The following is a 19436-nucleotide window of genomic DNA, read 5'->3' as shown; positions in this document are numbered from 1 at the left end:
GCCTTAGTGTCCCACAGCTTGTCGAATGTCCTTTGGCTCATTATCGACTGGCTCGCACCCGTGTCCAGCTCCATTGATACAGGCATACCATTCAACTTCACATTAACGACTATCGGCTCGCTCTTGTTCAGGAACGAATACAGTCCATTCACTTCCTCCTCGGGTTGCATATCCGGGCCATCACTGAACTGGTCCTCATCAACCACGTGGTGAGCCGCACCACGCTTGCTCCGTTGTGGACACATCCTGTGAAGATGCCCCACTTTCAAACATCCTTTGCATGAGTATTGTCTAAACCGACACTGATGAGGCCGATGATTGCCCCCACAACACCAACAGGGTGAAATCTGGATCGAACCAGTTGGCAGGCTCAGAGCAGCGACAGGTTTTGCGTAAGCAGCTCTGCCTGAAGACGACGCCATCTTGTTTACAGTATTTATTGTGGAACTCCAACTCGTCGATGATATCTGCCTCAAATTATCATCCGTTGTCATGCATGCCTGGGCAGTCGCGATGGCCTTTTTCAAATCCAGCGTCTCTGCAGCCAACAGCTTCCTGAGGATTGCATCATGGCTGATGCCTATCACGAAGACATCACGCAGTATGTCTTCCAGCATGTTCCCGAACTTACACAGCTCAGCAAGACATCGCAGGTTGGCGACAAATCCCGACACGACCTGGCCCTCTGCACGAACATGTGTGTAGAAACGGGAGCGTGATATGATGATCCCCTCCTGTGGCTTCAGATGGTTACCCACCAAAGTACACAATTCCTCGTACTCTTTTTCCACCGGACGTACAGGCGAGAGAAGATTCTTCATGAGGCTGTAAATTTTCAGACCACAAACGATGAGGAGAACTGCCCTGCACTTAACTGCATAGGCCTCTGCCTCCATGCCGGTGGCCACAAAATACTGATCCAGGCGGTCGACAAAAAATCCACCCAATCCTCGCCCTCCACGAATCTCTCCAGGATTCTAACAGTGCCCATTGTGCATGCGAAGGTTCTTAAATTACCTCGTCGCCAATTGTAATGACTCAAGAGTCTGGTTGCTGTAAACTCACTCCTGTGCAACCTGATCCATCTTTATTCCAGCCCAAGAGTGCCTGCGTGACAAAGATACCCAGCTTATATACAGGTGACCAAGCACACATGCCACATGCGTACAGCCCGATGACCTCCAACAGCGGCGCCCTTTGGTGCCTGGTGACCCCCCCCAAGCATTAATACATAACAGTTCCAGCAGCAAAAAAAAACGCTTCAGAAAATCAAATCGCATTTATATCCCGTGTTATGTTGCCGCGCCAACGAAGGACGTTGGCTGCACCTCGCCTTCGCTTGTACAGGGAGTCTCACCGCCGGTGGTGAGGCGGAGCGACGATCAGAACTCCGCCGACGCAAAACACTGCGGATGCTGGAATCTGAACTAAAAACAGAAAATGCAGGAAATGCTCAGCGGGTCGGGCAGCATCTGTGGTGCGGAGAGAAAAACCAGAGTTATTGGCCCTGAAATTCCGGCCTCCCCGGGCCCATACGGAGTTCCTACGGACCCGGGAAAGCACCAGAAATGCCGGTTTCCAGTGCGCATGTGCTGGAAACCGGCATTTACGATTTGTCAAGTTTCTGGCTTGACAGATGGCCGCATCTCGGGAGCGAGGACACTTGTAGGTGGAAATTTCCGATATTTACGCTTACAAATGTCCTCAAAAATCTTGCGCCTGTAAAAGCAGGTGCATAGCTTACTTTTACAGGCGCAAGTGTTTTGAAAAACACAAACATAAAAAATAAAGTTATTAAAACATATTTTATCATTAGAAACCCTCCCCGTGGTAAGTTTATTTTTAAAAACTTTTAAAAATCGGGACATTTTTTTTTAAGACATTAATAACTTTAATTTAAATGAATGTAGTGTAATTATTTTCTATTTTTTATTAGTGATTTGGGTGTTTGGTGCTGTGTTTTGGGTGTTTCGGGCTCTATCACAATCATAGTATTAGGAGTTTAGGACCCTGCGGAACTCCTATTACTAGGTACCTTACCTAATTGGCTGCCCAGAGCCATGTGACTCCAGCTCGAAGCCTGCGCACGTCCCGACGTGCACGCGCTGCGAATCGCAGTCGAAGGAGGCCTCAGCATTGGAAAGTCAAACCTGGGCAGCAGCTTAAGGTGGATGCGTATTTTTTCTCCAAAATGCCCTCGGGAAGGTAAAACGAAATTTCAGGGCCAATGTTTCGGGTCTTTTTGCACTTTATCAAGGAGGCTTTGAGGGTGTCCTTGAAATACTTCCTCTGCCCACCTGGGGCTCCCTTGCCATGCAGGAGTTACGAGTAGAGCACTTGCTTTGGGAGTCTTGGGTCGGGCATGCGAACAATGTGGCCCGCCCAACGGAGCTGGTCGAGCGTGGTCAGTACTTCGATGCTGAGGATGTTGGCCTGATCGAGAACACTGATGTTGTTGCGTCTGTCCTCCCAGTGGATTTGCAGGATCTCGCGGAGGCAGCACTGGTGGTACTTCTCCAGCGCTTTGAGATCTCTGCTGTATAAGTGAATAAGGGGTTATGGGGAGTGGGCAGGGACATGAACCCGAGTCCATAACTGGATCAGCCACGATCGTATTAAATGGCAGAGCAGGCTCGAGGGGCCGTATGACCTACTCCTGCTCTTATTTCTTATGGGTCTGTGACCCTTAGTCAGAACTTGAAAAAGTTCGAGATGTAACAGGTTCTTAAGGAAGTGCAGGGGGCAGGGAAAGGGGGAGGGGAAGAAAGAACAAAAGGGAAGGTCTGTGCTAGGGTGGAAGGCAGGAGAGATTAGAGAGGCAAAAGGGATGATGAGCAAAAATGAGATGGTAATAGCACAAGTTAGGAAGCAAAAGATGAGTCTAGATGGGGTGTTAATGGCAGAATCATCACCAGCTGCCACGGGTAAGAGAAAAAAAGGGGGAAAGAGAAAAAAATAGGGCCAGAGGTTGTGGTCTGAAATTGTTGAAAATTTTGAGTCCAGAAGGCTATAAAGTGCCTAAATGAAAGATGAGGTGCTGTTCCTCGAGCTTGCGTTAATCAGACCTTGTCCCTTTTGTAAACTGCGATTGCTCAGCAGGGCATCTGTTGCAGAGGATGAGATATCTGCTCCATTCAGTTTCGAAACCCCTCATGCCAACAAGCTGAACTTTGATCCCTCTTGACCTAAAAATAATGCAGTGTCAGCCAATGGCTCAGTGGGTAGCATCCTCGCCTCTTAAGTCTGAGGATCATGGGTTCAAGTCCCACTCCAGAGACTTGAGTACAAAAATCTAAGCTGACACACCCAGTGCAGTGCTGAGGGAGTGCTGCACTGTCGGAGGTGCTGTCATTTGGATGAGATGTTAAACCGAGGCCCCGTCTCAGGTGGACGTAAAAGATCCCAGGACACTATTTAGAAGAAGAGCAGGGGAATTATTCCCAGTGTTCTGGGGCCAATATTTTATCCTCAACCAACATTGAAGGCCAATAAATCACTGGGGCCTGATAGTCTGCATCCCAGAGTACTTAAGGAAGTGGCGCGAGAAGTAGTGGATGCATTGGTGATCATTTTCCAACAGCCTATCTACTCGGGATCAGTTCTTATGGACTGGAGGGTAGTTAATGTAACACCACTTTATAAAAAAGGAGGGAGAGAGAAAACGGGTAATTATAGACCGGTTAGCCTAACATCAGTGGTGCGGAAAATGTTGGCATCAATTATTAAGGATGAAATAGCAGCGGCATTTGGAAAGCAGTGACAGGATCGGTCCAAGTCAGCATGGATTTATGAAAGGGAAATCATGCTTGACAAATCTTCTGGAATTTTTTGAGGATGTAACTAGTAAGTGGACAGCGGAGAACCAGTGGATGTGGTGTATTTGGACTTTCAAAAGGCTTTTGACAAGGTCCCACACAAGAGATTGGTTGCAAAATCAAAGCACATGGTATTGGGGGGTAATATACCTATGTGGATAGAGAACTGGTTGGCAGACAGGAAGCAGAGAGTCGGGATAAACGGGTCCTTTTCAGAATGGCAGTCAGTGACTAGTGGAGTGCCGCAAGGCTCAGTGCTGGGACCCCAGCTCTTTGCAATATACAGCAATGATTTGGATGAAGGAATTGAGTGTAATATCTCCAAGTTTGCAGATGACACTAAACTGGGTGGTGGTGTGAGCTGTGAGGGGACGCTAAGAGGCTGCAGGGTGACTTGGACAGGTTAGGTGAGTGGGCAAATGCATGGCAGATGCAGTATAATGTGGATAAATGTGAAGTTATCCACTTTGGGGGCAAAAATGCGAAGACAGAATATTATCTGAATGGTGGCAGATTAGGAAAAGGGGAGGTGAAATGAGACCTGGGTGTCATGGTTCATCAGTCATTGAAAGTTGGCATACAGGTACAGCAGGCGGTAAAGAAGGCAAATGGTATGTTGGCCTTCATAGCTAGGGGATTTGAGTATAGGAGCAGGGAGGCCTTACTGCAGTTGTACAGGGCCTTGGTGAGGCCTCACCTGAAATATTGTGTTCAGTTTTGGTCTCCTAATCTGAGGAAGGACGTTCTTGCTATTGAGACTGGATCAACTGGGCCTTTATACATTGGAGTTTAGAAGGATGAGAGGGGATCTCATAGAAACATACAAGATTCTGACGGGACGGGACAGGTTAGATGTGGGTAGATTGTTCCCGAAGTTGGGGAAGTCCAGAACCAGGGGACACAGGATAAGGGGTAGGCCATTTAGGACTAAGATGAGGAGAAACTTCTTCACTCAGAGAGTTGTTAACCTGTGGAATTCCCTGCTGCAGAGAGTTGTTGATACCAGTTTATTGGATATATTCAAGAGGGAGTTAGATATGGCCCTTACGGCTAAAGGGATCAAGGTGTATGGAGAGAAAGCAGCAAAGGGGTACTGAGGTGAATGATCAGCCTTGATCTTATTAAATGGTGGTGCAGGCTCGAAGGGCCGAATGGCCTACTCCTGCACCTATTTTCTATGTAAAAACAAATTATCTGGTCTTATCACATTGCTGTTTGTGGGAGCTTGCTGTGCGCAAATAAGCTGCCGCGTTTCGCACATTAGAACAGTGACCGCAGGTCAAAAAAGTACTTCATTGGCTGAAAAGTGTTTTTGAGACGTCCGGTGGTCATGAAAGGCACTATATAAATTCAAGTCTTTTTTATGAATGTATAGGTCGGCTTCCTCCCGGTGACCATACTGATTAGCACTTTACACCAACAAGACTGATGTCACCATGGCACGGAATGCTTCCCTCGGGAGATGAGGGTTTATTTTTTTTTCTGGCAATGCGACTGGGAAGTAGAACTTTGAGTCTGCAGGGAGAGGCAACAATGTTTTTCAAGGAGTGTTGTTGAAAGAAGCCGCACCCAGATGTTACTGATCATTCTTTGGCTCGAGGCAGGCGAGATCTACGGGTGTTGCTCGGCAGATAATCAGCTCTGCCTCCAGAAATAACTATTCGGTCACTCCGGAGCTGATTCGCGTTTATTACGCCGGAGTTGCCCTTTCCCCATTGGCTGCCGCACGGCGGGGGGGGAGACAGGAAAACGCTGGTGATGCGTCTACTGTGAGCAGCTGGTTATCTGTGCTATGGTTAACAAAGCCTCCCTGTTTTCCTCCCTCTTCGTCGTGCGTCAAATAGTCGGACTTGACTCCACTGAGGGCTCTCGAGTCCTGAAGGGTAATTTGGCATTACTGTTAGAGACGCAGCAGCTCGATGAATAGATCAAGGTCTTGTTTTTCCTGCTGCTTCCAGCATAATTACATTATATTGTGAAAGCTAATTGCTCAATGAGCAATGTCCCAGACTCAAAACAACCAAAACAGACTCCACGCAGAATCAGTCGGTCCCCAGAGCGGTGAGAATGCAAGAATCTCCAGCCTCTTCTGGATTGTGGGACCGCCCGCTGTTTTTGTGAGGCTGAATCTGGGATCTTTCGGAGGCTCCCCTCTGACGGAGTCCCAATCTGGGCTTGCATTTGGCTTGCTGAGACTTTCGCTGTGCCTGTGATCATCATCAATCCACCACTGCCTTTCCCTCTTCCCTCCTCCACCTCCCCCTGTGCAGTAGTTCTCCAACAACACACCATTTTGTTTTCAGTTTTACCCAACCCCCCCCCGCTCCACCGTTGCTTATGGAGAGAGATATTGATTTCAGTAAAATGAACATCTTATCGAAAGAAAGCTAGGCACCCACTGACCTTCTAGGCTGTATCATCATCATCATCATCATAGGCAGTCCCTCGAAGCGAGGATGACTTGCTTCCACGCCAAAAAGGGACGAGCTCACAATGTTCCAGATCCCGAACTAATATTCCAAGTCGCAAACTACATCTTTTAGGGTGGAAGATGCCTGTGCATGGATTTTTTTAACGTGTGGTGGCCATTGCACACCAGCCACCACACAGGCTTGACAGAGTTAGGACTTGGTTCTGTGGCAAGGGTTAACCAGGACAACTGGAGACCTGCTCTGCTGCACAGACCTAGTGCGCACACATATCGGAGTGTGGGCTGGCCTGTGCTGCCCCTGGGCCCTCGCCTCCTCTGAGGCTGCACTGGTGCACTGGCCATCGTGACGTTTATCCACCCTTACTCTAGCTCGCCTGCTGATACCCTGGTCCACCCTTTTCTGTGCTGTACTGCAAAGTTGTCCCCAGTTCAACAACAACTTGTATTTGTACAGCACCTTTAACGTAATGAAACGATCCGAGGCACTCCACAGGAGTATTATAGAAACATAGAAGAAACACTGAAATTTACAGCGCAGATGGAAGCCATTTCGGCCCATCGTGTCCGCGCTGGCCGACAAAGGGCCGCACAGCCCTCGGTCAGCAGCCCTGATAGTTACATGTAAACTTATGAACAATGGCGGAAAGGTAAAGAGCACCCAGCCCAACCAGTCCGCCCGACACAACTGCAACACCCCTTACACCAAAATATTCTACATTCCACCCCAACCGGAGCCATGTGACAAAGGATTTGACACCGAGCCACAAAAGGAGAAATTAGGGCAAGTGACCAGAAGCTTGGTCAGAGAGGTAGGATTTGTGATGTATGCGCCTGTGAGTGTGCTCCCAGGCTTGTGGAGCTGTTGCATTGTGACCAGTCACGTGACTCAATAAACCCCCAGTTAATTGAGTTCAGGTTCCCCATGATGAGGCGCGCAGTTGTGAGCCTGGTGGATGATCTGGTGGTGTTCAGTTTGGTATTAAACCTTGGCAAATTCTTTACAACAAATGTGTAGTTGTGAATTCCTAAGCAAAGAACCCATGAAGCAAATACACTACAGATTTTAAGGAACGTCTTGAAGGAGGAAAGAGAAGCAGAGAGGTTTAGGCAGAGAATTTTAGAGCTTAGGTCCCAGGTAACAGAAGGCATGGCCACCAATGGTTGAGCGATTAAAATTGGGAATGTTCAAGAGGGCAGAATTAGAGGAGCGCAGACATCTCTGGAGGGGACGGGGCTGGAGGAGATTACAGAGATAGGGAGGGGTGAGGCCATGGAGGGATTTGAAAACCAGGATGATGATTTTGAAATCAAGGCGTTGCCGGACCGGGAGCCAATGTCGGTCAGCGAGCATAAGGGGTGATGGGTAAGTGGGACTTGTGCTAAAACAAGATTTAGTTAATCAGCGCACAGGTGGCAGAAACAAACGTAAAAAATAATGTTAGTGAGAGAACGGAGAACTAATTGTGCAGCTGTGAGTGGGAGGAATTGAGGTAGTGGGCGCTCAAAATGTCGATCGACACTACTTCTTGTCGTGATAACATAAGCAGCAGGAGTAGGCCATTCGGCCCTTCAAGCCTGCTCTGCCATTCAATAAGATCATGGCTGCCATCTTTTCTTTAAAATTGAAGGATTTATCATTTTTTTTTAAATGCAACAGCTTTTCACTCACACTCCTATCTTAATGGGGACTGCAGTTTGCTTTTTTCCCCAGAGAATAGCAGATGGCTCAGAATGCCATTACAAGGGTGTAACCTGCTCAAGGGGTTCAGATGACATCATGAGCCTTAGGAGTCCAATCTCCGGAGGTTTATGAATGTTGTCTGAAACCTTGCACGCTGGAGGCAATCCATTCTCCCAGGTGGTTTGTGTTTGATGCCTGGAATGATCTTCCTTTTTTTTTCCAAGTGGCTGAGAGTTCCAGTTTGTCTCTCGCTCCTCAGTGTCCTGTTGTTGCTGCTAATTTTTCTATCGCTGTCAAGATTATGGTCGATAAGCTTTTCCGTGCAGCTTTTTTGACGTCATGGTTCTTGGCCCGTAACAGAAAGCAGGAGTTTTCGCTGTAAAGCTAGTGCTCTCGTTCATTGGGGAATGAATAATGATCTTTTGTAATGATCTAATTTAAAAGCCGCTTTAATAAAATGGGAATCCTGCAGACTGAAAGGTTCCAGTATTGCTCCCTGGTCTGCACGGATTTACATTCTCTCTGCCGTGGTTATGGTTGGGTCTCTACAATGGACCTCTTTGTTCGAGACGTGGCAGGGGGACGGGGGAGATAAAATGTGGTCAGGGTTGTTGCTCCTAATCATTGGGGCTGGATTTTCCGGTCCTTTGCGCTCCATTTTGCGGCCCGGAGTGATGGCAATAGCGGCGGTGAGGTCTTCTGGGCGGGCAGTCAGCCTCCAAGTCCCCGCGAGAGGGTTTCAGGGCCGGTTTTGCAGTCGAGCCAAAACTGGCTGCAGAGAGGCCAGTAATGCCGCCCTAAGGTAAGTGTGATTGTTTTTTCTTTTAGTTTTTTTTTGCGGCTTACGTTGTGGTGGGGTAGGCTATGTATTGGGAATGTTTTTGTGGGTTTTTTTTTCCAGGTTTTCTTTTCTCCCCAGGCGTCTCTCGGAGCGCTCCCGGCCCAGCCCTTTAGCGCGGGAGTTTCCCATGCTACCGCCCCAAGCGAGATGTACAACGCCTCCCTTAGCGCCTGCGCCCCCTGACTCAGGGCCCGGCTGACGAATCTTTCTGACTGAGACGCAAACTGTTCCCCGGCGCTAACTTTACCGCCCCGCCGCCATTACCGCCCTGAAATCAGCAAAGCCGAAAATCCAACCCCTAATCTAGTGATCCCTGCGGGAAAAGGGCTGCTTGGGCGATGACAGAATTGAGCCATGCTGTGAAGCCACAACATGGCACAACAGCCTCATTGTCTGGGCTCACGTATGAACAATGGCCAAGTTTGACAAGATACTGAAGGGCTGTTGACATCAACAACAACAACTTGTATTTATATAGCGCCTTTAACCTAGTGAAACGTCCCCAAGGCGCTTCACAGGAGCATTACGAGATTAAAAAATTTGACACCGAGCCACATAAGGAGAAATTAGCGCAGGTGACCAAAAGTTTGGTCAGCGAGGTAGGTCTTAAGGAGCGTCTTGAAGGAGGAAAGGGAGGCGAAGAGGTTTAGGAAGGGAGTTGCAGAGCTTGGGGCCCAGGCAACAGAAGGCACGGCCACCAATGGTTGAGTGATTATAATCAGGGATGCTCAAGAGGGCAGAATTAGAGGAACGCAGAGATCTCGGGGGAGGGCGGGGGGTGGGGGGGTTGTTGTGGGGTTGGAGGAGATTACACACCCATGGAGTTGTAACTGTATATGAATCTGTGTGTTGGGAGGAGGATAAAATCGCTGGGGTGAGGTTTAAAAACAGGTTGAGTGCACGGGGCAGGAGTACATCGATGCTCCCTGTAAGCTGCGCTTTGTTCTGCGTGGCCTGTTTCCTGCGATGCGTGGAACTTTCAAATCTCTGCGGTGTTTATAGCGGAGAAGCCAGTGAGCGGCCTGCACGGGAGCTTTCCGATCACTGCCCCGCCGTGCGCACACCTTAGCGAGAACATTGGTTTACCCCTGCGGCTCCTCGCACCTTGAAGTCAGATCTTGGCCCAATGGATGGGTGCCAATCGATGGCTGGGAACCTCCTTCTCATTGGGAAAGAGGCAAGGATAGAGAGGAGGGAAAATTAGCCCTCGGCTATTGCCGCGCTCCCCCTTCCTCTATTGCCCCGCCCCTTCCTCTGTTGCTGCGCTCCTCCTTTGTTGCCCGCCCCTTCCTCTATAGCCGTGCCCCTCCTCTGTTGCCCCGCCCCCTCCTCTGTTGCCCCGCCACCTCCCCGGAGCGTAAGTGGAAGCCTGTGAGCTGCGTGCCCACATTGCCAACCACCAGAGGAGCTAAATAACTTCGAGCCTTAATTGTAAAACAGAAAGTAAATTGCAGAGAATGTACAGCACAGAAACTGGTCCGAACCGGTGTTTGTGCTCCAGTCGAGCCTCCTCCCAATCCATTCCATCTAATCTTATCTGCATCACCTCCTGTCCTTTCTCCCTCATCTGTTTATCTACCTTCCATTTAAAGGCATCTCTAATATTTGCCTCAACTACTCCCTGTGGTCGCGAGTTCCACATTTTAACCACTCTCTAGATTTATTACTGACTATCTTATATTTCTGGCCTCTAGTTTTTGTCTCCCCCCACAAGTGGAAACATCACTCCGTCTACCCTATTAGACCCTTGACCTCTATCAGGTCACACCCTCAGCCTTCGCTTTTCGAGAGAAAAGAGAAAAGAGCCGGGGCCTGTTCAGTCTTTCCTGACGTGTATAAACTTCTCAGTTCTAGTATCATAGAAACATAGAAATTTACAGCACAGAAGGAGGCCACCTCGGCCCATGGTGTCCGCGCCGGCCGACAAAGAGCCACACGGCCCTCGGTCAGCAGCCCTGAAGGTTACATATAAACCTATGAACAATGGCAGAAAGGTAATGAGCACCCAGTCCAACCAGTCTGCCCCACACAACTGCAACACCCCTTACACTGAAACATTCTACACTCCACCCCAACCAGAGCCATGTGATCTCCTGGGAGAGGCAAAAAAACAGATAAAAACCCAGGCCAATTGAGGAAAAAAAATGTGGGAAAATTCCTCTCTGACTCATCCAGGCGATCAGAATTACTCCAGGAGATCACTCTGGCCGTATTAGATCCCCTGAAATACTTATCATCGTATCTGCGCCAGCCAACAAGAGGTCTAATCCTACTTACCAGCTCCAGGTCCGTAACCCTGCAGGTTACAGCACTTCAAGTGCCCATCCAAGCACCTTTTAAATGTGGTGAAGGTTTCTGCCTCTACCACCTTTCCAGGCAATGAGTTCCTGACCCCCACAACCCTCTGTGTGAAGAAGCTTCCCCTCAAATCTCCTCTAAACCTTCCACCAACCACCTTAAACCTATGCCCCATCGTAATTGACCCCTCCACCAAGGAAAATAGGCGCTTGCTATCCACTATATCTAGGCCCCTCAAAATGTTATACACCTCAATAAGGTCTCCCCTCAGCCTCCTCTGTTCCAAGGAGAACAAACCCAGCTTATCCAATCTGTCCTCATAGCTAAGGTTCTCCATTCCAGGCAGCATCCTATAAATCTCCTCTGCACCCTCTCCAGTGCAATCACGTCCTTCCTATAATACGACGACCAGAACTGCACGCAGTACTCCAGCTGTGGCCGAACCAGAGTATTATACAATTTAAGCATAACCTCCCTGCTCTTATATTCTATGCCTCGGCCAATAAAGGTAAGCATTCCGTATGCCTTCTTAACCACCTTATCCACCTGGCCTGCTACTTTCAGGGATCTGTGGACAAGCACTCCAAGGTCCCTTTGTTCATCTACACCTCTAAGTGGCCTACCATTTAATGTGTATACCCTTTCCTTATTATCCCTCCCCAAGTGCATTACCTGACACTTCTCTGAATTAAATTCCATTTGCCACTGTTCTGCCCACCTGACCAGTAGATTGATATCCTTCTGCAGTTTATGACTTTCCTCTTCATTGTCAACTACACAGCCAATTTTAGTGTCATCTGCAAACTTCTTAATCATACCCCCCCTATGTGCACACATACATAGGCTGAACTCCAGGACATAGTCGACGTAATAACTGAGGCGTACGAAACATGGGCTTTACGCTGAACATCCGTAAGACAAAGGTCCTCCACCAGCCTGTCCTCATTGCACAGGACTGTCCCCCAGTCATCAAGATCCACGCATGGCCCTGGACACTGTGGACCACTTCCCATATCGCGGGAGCCTCCTATCAACAAGAGCAGGCATTGACAATGAGATCCAACACCGCCTCCAGTGCGCCAGTGCAGCCTTCAGCCGCTTGAGGAAAAGAGTGTTTGAAGACCAGGCCCTCAAAACTGCCACCAAGCTCATGGTCTACAGGGCTGTAGTAATACCCGTCCTCCTGTATGGCTCAGAGACATGGACCATGTACAGCAGGCACCTCAAGTCGCTGGAGAAATGTCACCAACGATGTCTCCGCAAGATCCTACAAATCCCCTGGGAGGACAGGCGCACCAACATCAACGTCCTCGTCCAAGCCAACATCCCCAGCATTGAAGCACTGATCACACTCGACCAGTTACGCTGGGCAGGCCATATAGTCCGCATGCCAGACGCAAGACTCCCAAAGCAAGTGCTCTGCTTTGAGCTCCTTCACGAGCCAAAGGTGGGCAGAGGAAACGTTACAAGGCCACCCTCAAAGCTTCCCTGATAAAGAGCGACATCCCCACTGACACCTAGGAGTCCCTGGCCCAAGACCGCCCTAAGTGAAGGAAGTGCATCCAAGAGGGCACTGAGCACCTCGAGGCTCAACGCCGAGAGCATGCAGAAATCAAGCGCAGGCATCGGAAAGAGCGTGCGGCAAACCTGTCCCACCCACCCCTTCCCTCAACGACTATCTGTCCCACCTGTGACATAGTCTGTGGCTCTCGTATTGGACTGTTCAGCCATCAAAGAACTCACTTCAGGAGTGGAAGTAAGTCTTCCTCGATTCCGAGGGACTGCCTATGATGATGATGATGTTCAAATCTAGATCATTAATGTATACCACAAAAAGCAAGAGACCCAGTATTGAGCGCTGTGGTACCCCACTGGAAACATCCTTCCAGTCACCAAAACACCCATCAACCATTACTCTTCGCTTCCTACCTCTAAGCCAATTTTGGATCCAACTTGCCACTTTGCCCTGGATCTCATGGGCTTTTACCTTCATGACCAGTCTGCCATGTAGGACCTTAACAAAAGCTTTGCTAAAATCCATATACACTATATCACATACACTGCCCTCATCGACCCTCCTAGTTACCTCCTCGAAAAATCAGGTTAGTCAAACACGATCTTCCCTTAACAAATCCGTGCTGACTGTCCCGGATTAATCCTTGCCTTTCTAAATGTATCCTGTCCTTTAGGATTTTTTCCAATAATTTTCCCACCATTGAGGTTAGGCTGACAGGTCTGTAATGACTTGCCCTATCGCTTTCTGTCTTCATAAACATTAGCAGTCCTCCAGCACCCTGCCTTAATCCAAAGAGGACTGGAAAATGATGGTCAAGGCCTCTGTATTTCCTCTTTTGCTTCGCTCAACAGCCTGGGATGCATTTCATCCGGGTCTGGGGACTTATCCACTTTCAAAGCTGCTAACACCTTAATACCTCCTCTCTCACTATGTTTATTTCATCCAGAATGTCACACTCCTCCTCGATAGCAGTATCTGCATTGCCCCTTTTGTGAAAACAGGCACAAAGTATTCATTAAGAACCATACCGACATCTTCCGCCTCCACACACAGATTACCCTCATGGTCTCTAATAGGCCCGACCCTTTCTTTAGTCATCCTCTTGCTCTTAATATATTTATAGATGTTAGATCTATTAATTTCCAATGAAATACAAACTCTGATTGTAGTTTTAATGTCACTTTATTTTGGCCGCAGCAACAAGCTCTTGGCTTTAAGCCAGGTCTTTGTCCTTCTGATATCACGTGGCCAAAATGGCTGTATTTATACCGGGTTCAATTTACAGAAAAGAACTCGCCGCCTTTGACCTTATTGGCTCAATTAATAGTCTTTTAACCTTTTAATTGGCTCGCTACCCAAGGTCCTAAAATGTCAAGTTGATTGATGATTTAATGCAACATGCTGAACTGCACATAGACATGGGAGTCTGTGTTTTCTCAACCTGTCTAAATGCAGCCTGTTTGAATTCTCTATCAATCCCCCCTTTGATTCTTTCACAAACTGAATCATAAAACATCAGGTATCACTGGTTAAACATTCTACAAAATAATTTCATACATGTTAATAAAGTTTCTTTCTAAAATTTGTTGATGTGTTTCGCCACATGTCCGGACTAGTAGCTTCCACACAAATTTACACCAACCCGAGTTCCATCGTGGCCACAATGGAAGTCTGGTTTTAATAGGTTAATTAACCTTATTCCAATTTAATCCAAATCAATATCTTAATTCAACCAGTAAACAACCTTCCCTTAAGCATAACATACCCCTGTGCCACGTACAGACGGTCTGCTGGGACCTGCAAGATGTCTCACATGCGGGACAGCAGCTACAGCTGCCTGGTCGCAACAACATTTAATCAACATAAACAAACAATATAAAATTAAAATAATTACAACAAATAGAATTAAATCTTACACCAATGAAGTTCCTATTGAACCTAGCCATTCAGTGGCTCCACTCCACAAAGTGAATGATGGGGGGTTGCTTAAGTTTTTCTACCTCCTTTTGGATATGCTCCGCTAAGTGGGTAATTTCTTCGGAGCTATCTGGGATATATGTGCAACACTCAGTTCCGAGTAGGGCGCAAGTACCTCCCAGGATGTAATCAAGGGTCAGTGTATTCTGTAGGGCTACTGTGCGGATTGCTACCATTTCTGCATTGATTTTAACTAGGGCCTCTGAGGTATCATTGGCTACCCGTTCCACAACGGATGCCATGTTAATGGATTCCCTTGCCAGTCTGGCGGTCCCATACCTGGGGATCAGAATGACAAAGAACCTCTCTGTTTCTGTATAGCTCTCTTAGGACGGTGTAAATGTTCCGACAGTGACTTTATATGATACATATAAGGCACAATGTAGGCTAAATAGCAGGATATTCAAGGGAACTGGCCTCAAGGGAATCCCTCCCTTTGAATGAATAGGAATATGCGCACACACCCAACAACTAGAAATGTTACCTTGTTTGGCATAAATGTATGACATATATAAAAAGGTATTTACATGTAATTCCCTGGGTACTCTACTATTTCCCTTTGGTGCAGAGGGTCGGCTAGTAAGAAGTAGGCAAATGCCTAGAATACCTACAATCAGTAATACAGTAAATTTATACATTTTGGCAAAAAATAATTGTCCTTATTAGATTTCAGCTTCAGTTACAGGTGCTCGTTTAACGTGTGAAGCGTGGATCCAGGCTTTCTTTCCTTGGACTTTAACAGCTGCCTGGGTGGTCAATAACACTTGATAAGGTCCCTCCCATTTGGCACCCAAAGGTTCTTTATGCAACTTTTACACATACACCCAGACTCCCGGGATGATGTCGTGTCCTCCTTCGGGTGGATTACCCCAAGCTGCCGATACCTGTCGGGAAACAGAACTAATAGCATTGGTTAAGTTCTGACAGTATGATAACAAAGTGTCACTCATTAAGTGAACATCAGCTTTCCGTAAATCGATAGTTCCTGGCAGCGACATGGGTCTTCCTGTTAGAATTTCAAATGGGCTTAGACCTGTAGTTCTGTTCGGGGTTGCCCTAATGCTACATAGCACTATTGGTAGTGCCTGGGGCCATGGTGTTCCTCCTTGGTGATATTTGACAAGCCGTTGTTTCAGAGTTCGATTCATTCGCTCTACTTGTCCTGATGATTGTGGATGATAAGGACAGTGTAAATCCCACGTAATGTTCAGTAACCTACAGACTTCTTGGCAGACAGCACCTGTGAAGTGTGTTCCCTGATCTGAGTCAATGCTACTCAGGACTCCCCATCGGGGAATGTAATCCTTACACAAGAACTTTGCAGTGTGATTGGCTGTGGCTCTTTTAGTTGGGACAGCTTCTACCCATCTAGAGAATCTGTCGACCATGACAAGAATGTTAGTGTATCCTTGGCATGAAGGAAGAGATATATAATCAACCTGCAGATGCTGGAATGGTCCGACAGGGGCAGGGGGCCTCAGTTGGGGCATTACCATGATGGGTCCAGAATTATTTTTCTGGCAGACCACACAGCGGTCTGCAACCAGCTGGGCATGTTTTTTAAATCTCCGACCCCACAGTTTTTCTGGAACCGTGCCGTCATCTGTTGTGAGGCCAAGTGTCCCCACTAGTGGATCTGTTGGGCTAAAAAAGGCATAAGCGCTTGTGGCGCGACTGGCTTGTCGGTAACTCTTTGTCTCCAGACACCATCTTCGCATGGCTTAATTCCTGCCTCAATCCATGTCCATTTTTCCTCTCGGGAGCACTCGCCTTGCATTGTTTGAAGGTCTCGTGTCAGAGTCCTGAGTGCTTTCAATCTGCACATCTGTGTTGGTTCTTCTGGAGGAACGCCCTGTGAGGTGGCATCTTTAGCTGCCTGGTCGGCTAGGGCATTTCCCTGAGCTTCTGTGGTATTTTCCTTGGTATGGGCCTTACACTTCAGGATGGACACTTCCTGACGTAATTGTATGGCCTCCAGTAACTCTCGGACTTCGTTTCCATTTCGAATAGGTGTACCAGCAGCAGTGAGGAATCCTCTTTTCCGCCATAACAGACCAAAGTCGTGAACGACTCCAAAAGCATAACACGAATCTGTGTAGACATTAGCTGTCTGTCCTTCTGCTATTCGACATGCTTCTGACAGGGCCTGTAACTCGGCCTGTTGTGCTGACGTTCCTGAGGGTAAACATCCTTTTGCCACTACGTCATATAAGGTTGTAACTGCCCATCCTGCTTTTCTGGTACCATTGTCAACAAAGGAGGAACCATCTGTAAACAGGATGAGGTCTGGGTTGTGCAGAGGCTCCTCTGCTGCTAAGGCTGCTTCTTTTGTTTCTTTTAACATCTCTACGCAGTCATGCTCTTCACATTCTCCCCCCTCTTGCTCCCTCGATTCTGATATCGGGAGCATAGTTGCGGGATTAACCGGACTGGCCCGGACGATATGGAGATTAGGAGCTTCCAAAACTGCTGTCCAGCGGGTCCATCTAGCTGCCATTACCTAAGACATTCTAGTCATAGACAGCAAAGCATGTACGGTGTGGGGACACTTGACAATCAGCTTTTGGTCGAGGACTAGACCCGCAGTGGTCATTACTGCTCGACATGTAGCTTCCATGGCCCTTAGACAACTTCCCCATCCGAGGGCTACCGCATCCAGTTTTGTCGAATAATAGCCAATAGGTCTTTGCCGATCCCCATGTTCTTGTGTCAGTATAGCTGTCATATATCCTTCTTTCTCATGGACAAACAGGGTAAATGGCTTACCACTGTCGGGGATTCCCAGAGCCGGTGCCGAACACAGAGCCTTTTTCAAACTCAGGAAGGCTTCTTGCTGTTCCTTAGTGAGGGTGATGGCTTCTTTAGAGGCACGTTTCCCCTTTAAAATATCATTCAATGGTTGAGCAAGCTGTGTGAAGGAGTCAATCCAATTTCTGTTAAAGTTACACAATCCCAAAAAAGATCTTAGTTCCTGAATAGTGTGGGTTTTTTAGCAGCCCGAATGGCTGCAGTTCTATCCTGGGTAAGTTCTCTCTTTCCTTGTGAAATCTTTTGTCCCATGTATACAACCTCTTCTTGGGATATTTGTGCTTTGTCGATGCTGGCTTTATGTCCTTTCAGCCAAAGGTGGTCCAGCAAAGCTTGTATATCTTGTTCATGCTGGTCTTCCGTGTTTGAAGCTAGCAGGATATCGTCTACATATTGGATGACTGTGGATGACAGGGGAGGTAATTCTCACAAATAGCTTTGTAAAACCATGTGGAATACCATAGGGCTGTTGTGGAAACCCTGCGGTAACCGGGTCCAAGTATACTGTTCTCCTTGGACCGTGAAAGCAAACCACTGTCGAACCTCCGGTGCCAGAGGCACCGACCAAAATCCGTTGGCCATATCTATAACCGAGAAATATTTATGTTCCGGTTTGAGGGCATTAAAAATGGTGGAGGGATCTGCGACCAAAGGAGCTTTTTGATCAATACACTGGTTAGCTTTCCTATAATCGACAGTCAAACGCCAAGTCTCATTAGATTTCTGTACCGGCCACACGGGGCTATTGGAGGAGCTATGCGTTTTAATAAGCACCCCTTGTTTCTCCAATTGCTGAATAACTGGTAAGATTCCCGTGATGGCATTTGGACTGATGGGATACTGTTTCGTGCATGGAGGCTTGGTCCCGATAAATGATGCAGGCTCCATCTGGAGTAGGCCACAATCGTTCTTATCTTTAGCCCATATCGGGTGTTCCTTCAATTCTTCTTTCTTCAAAGTTCTAATTGACCATGTCACCCAACCATCCTCGAAATGCAACGATGAATCTATTTGGATTAGAACGTCCATTCCCAAAAGGGGTTGATCTACTGGGCCTATCCAGACTGGCGTGGTTAGTTTATGTGGACCCAGCCCTATAAGTACCGGTGTTGTCCTTTTAATTTCCATTTTATGACCCTCAACTCCATAGGCTGTACGTGCCCTACCATCCAACGGCAAAAAGTCTCCATATTGTAGGGGTAAGCATGTTAATTACGCCCCTGTGTCTAAAAGACAGTCCACATCCTTATCGCCCACCCTCACAGTTATATATAGCCCATCTCCCCTCTGTTGTATTAGTGCGAGGAGGGGGGCCAGGGTGGGCTCTAATTGTTTTTTGCTATCCCAAGTAACTCCTTCTGTTGTTGTACTGTCAGTCGCTTAAATGCTTCTATGAGGTCGTTATCTTGTGACAAGCCTGGTTTGTTGGCTGAATTGTATCCCTGGCTGCGTCCTCTTCCCCGGCCACGACCTTTCTGTTTTGCCCTGCACGGCTTCCCACAATAATGACATTTTCCGGGTAATTTTCCTATTAACTGTTTATCGGAATCCTGGGATTTCCATCCCATAGCCTGTACAGCTCGTACTTTAGCTCCCATATCCCGATCTAATTGGTTACATCGATCCACCAATGCTGCAAAGGTAGTCCCTCTACCTTCCCAGTCCGGTAACACTACCTTAAGCATTTTGGACAGTTCTGGCTTTAGACCTGCCACGAAAGCTGCTTTCAGGGGTCCAAACACTTGTTCATCCATTTCCTCATCCGTATTATTCATACCCGAATGTTCTAGCCACGTGCATCTAAACCGCTCGTCATACTCCAGGACCTCCTCTGTTCCTTTCTGTTGGCAGGCTGCAATTTTTCCCCAGTCTGTCTTAGCTGGACTGAAGGCTTGCAGCCAGTGTTTAATCGCCTCCCATCCTGCGTTTAATTCTTGCTCATCCTGCCCCAAAGCTTCTTCTACCTTGTCGTGCAATTTTCTTCCTTGTGTTTTTGGCATCATTATGGTCAAAATTTGCACTCCGTCCCAGGGATGAAGTTGATATATATTTCTTAGGCGGTCCAATTG

General features: G+C 47.7%; 1 protein-coding gene across 1 annotated transcript in view; it reads left to right on the top strand.

The window, feature by feature from the left end:
* sfxn2 (sideroflexin 2) overlaps positions 1-19436 on the top strand; it is a 164120-nt gene that overhangs the window by 89231 nt on the left and 55453 nt on the right. The window lies entirely within an intron of this gene.

This window comes from Pristiophorus japonicus, chromosome 3, assembly GCF_044704955.1.
Source record: "Pristiophorus japonicus isolate sPriJap1 chromosome 3, sPriJap1.hap1, whole genome shotgun sequence".
Classification (NCBI taxonomy): Eukaryota; Metazoa; Chordata; class Chondrichthyes; family Pristiophoridae; genus Pristiophorus; species Pristiophorus japonicus.
Note: the sequence above shows the minus strand (reverse complement) of the source record. Positions and strands in the feature narration are given on the sequence as shown.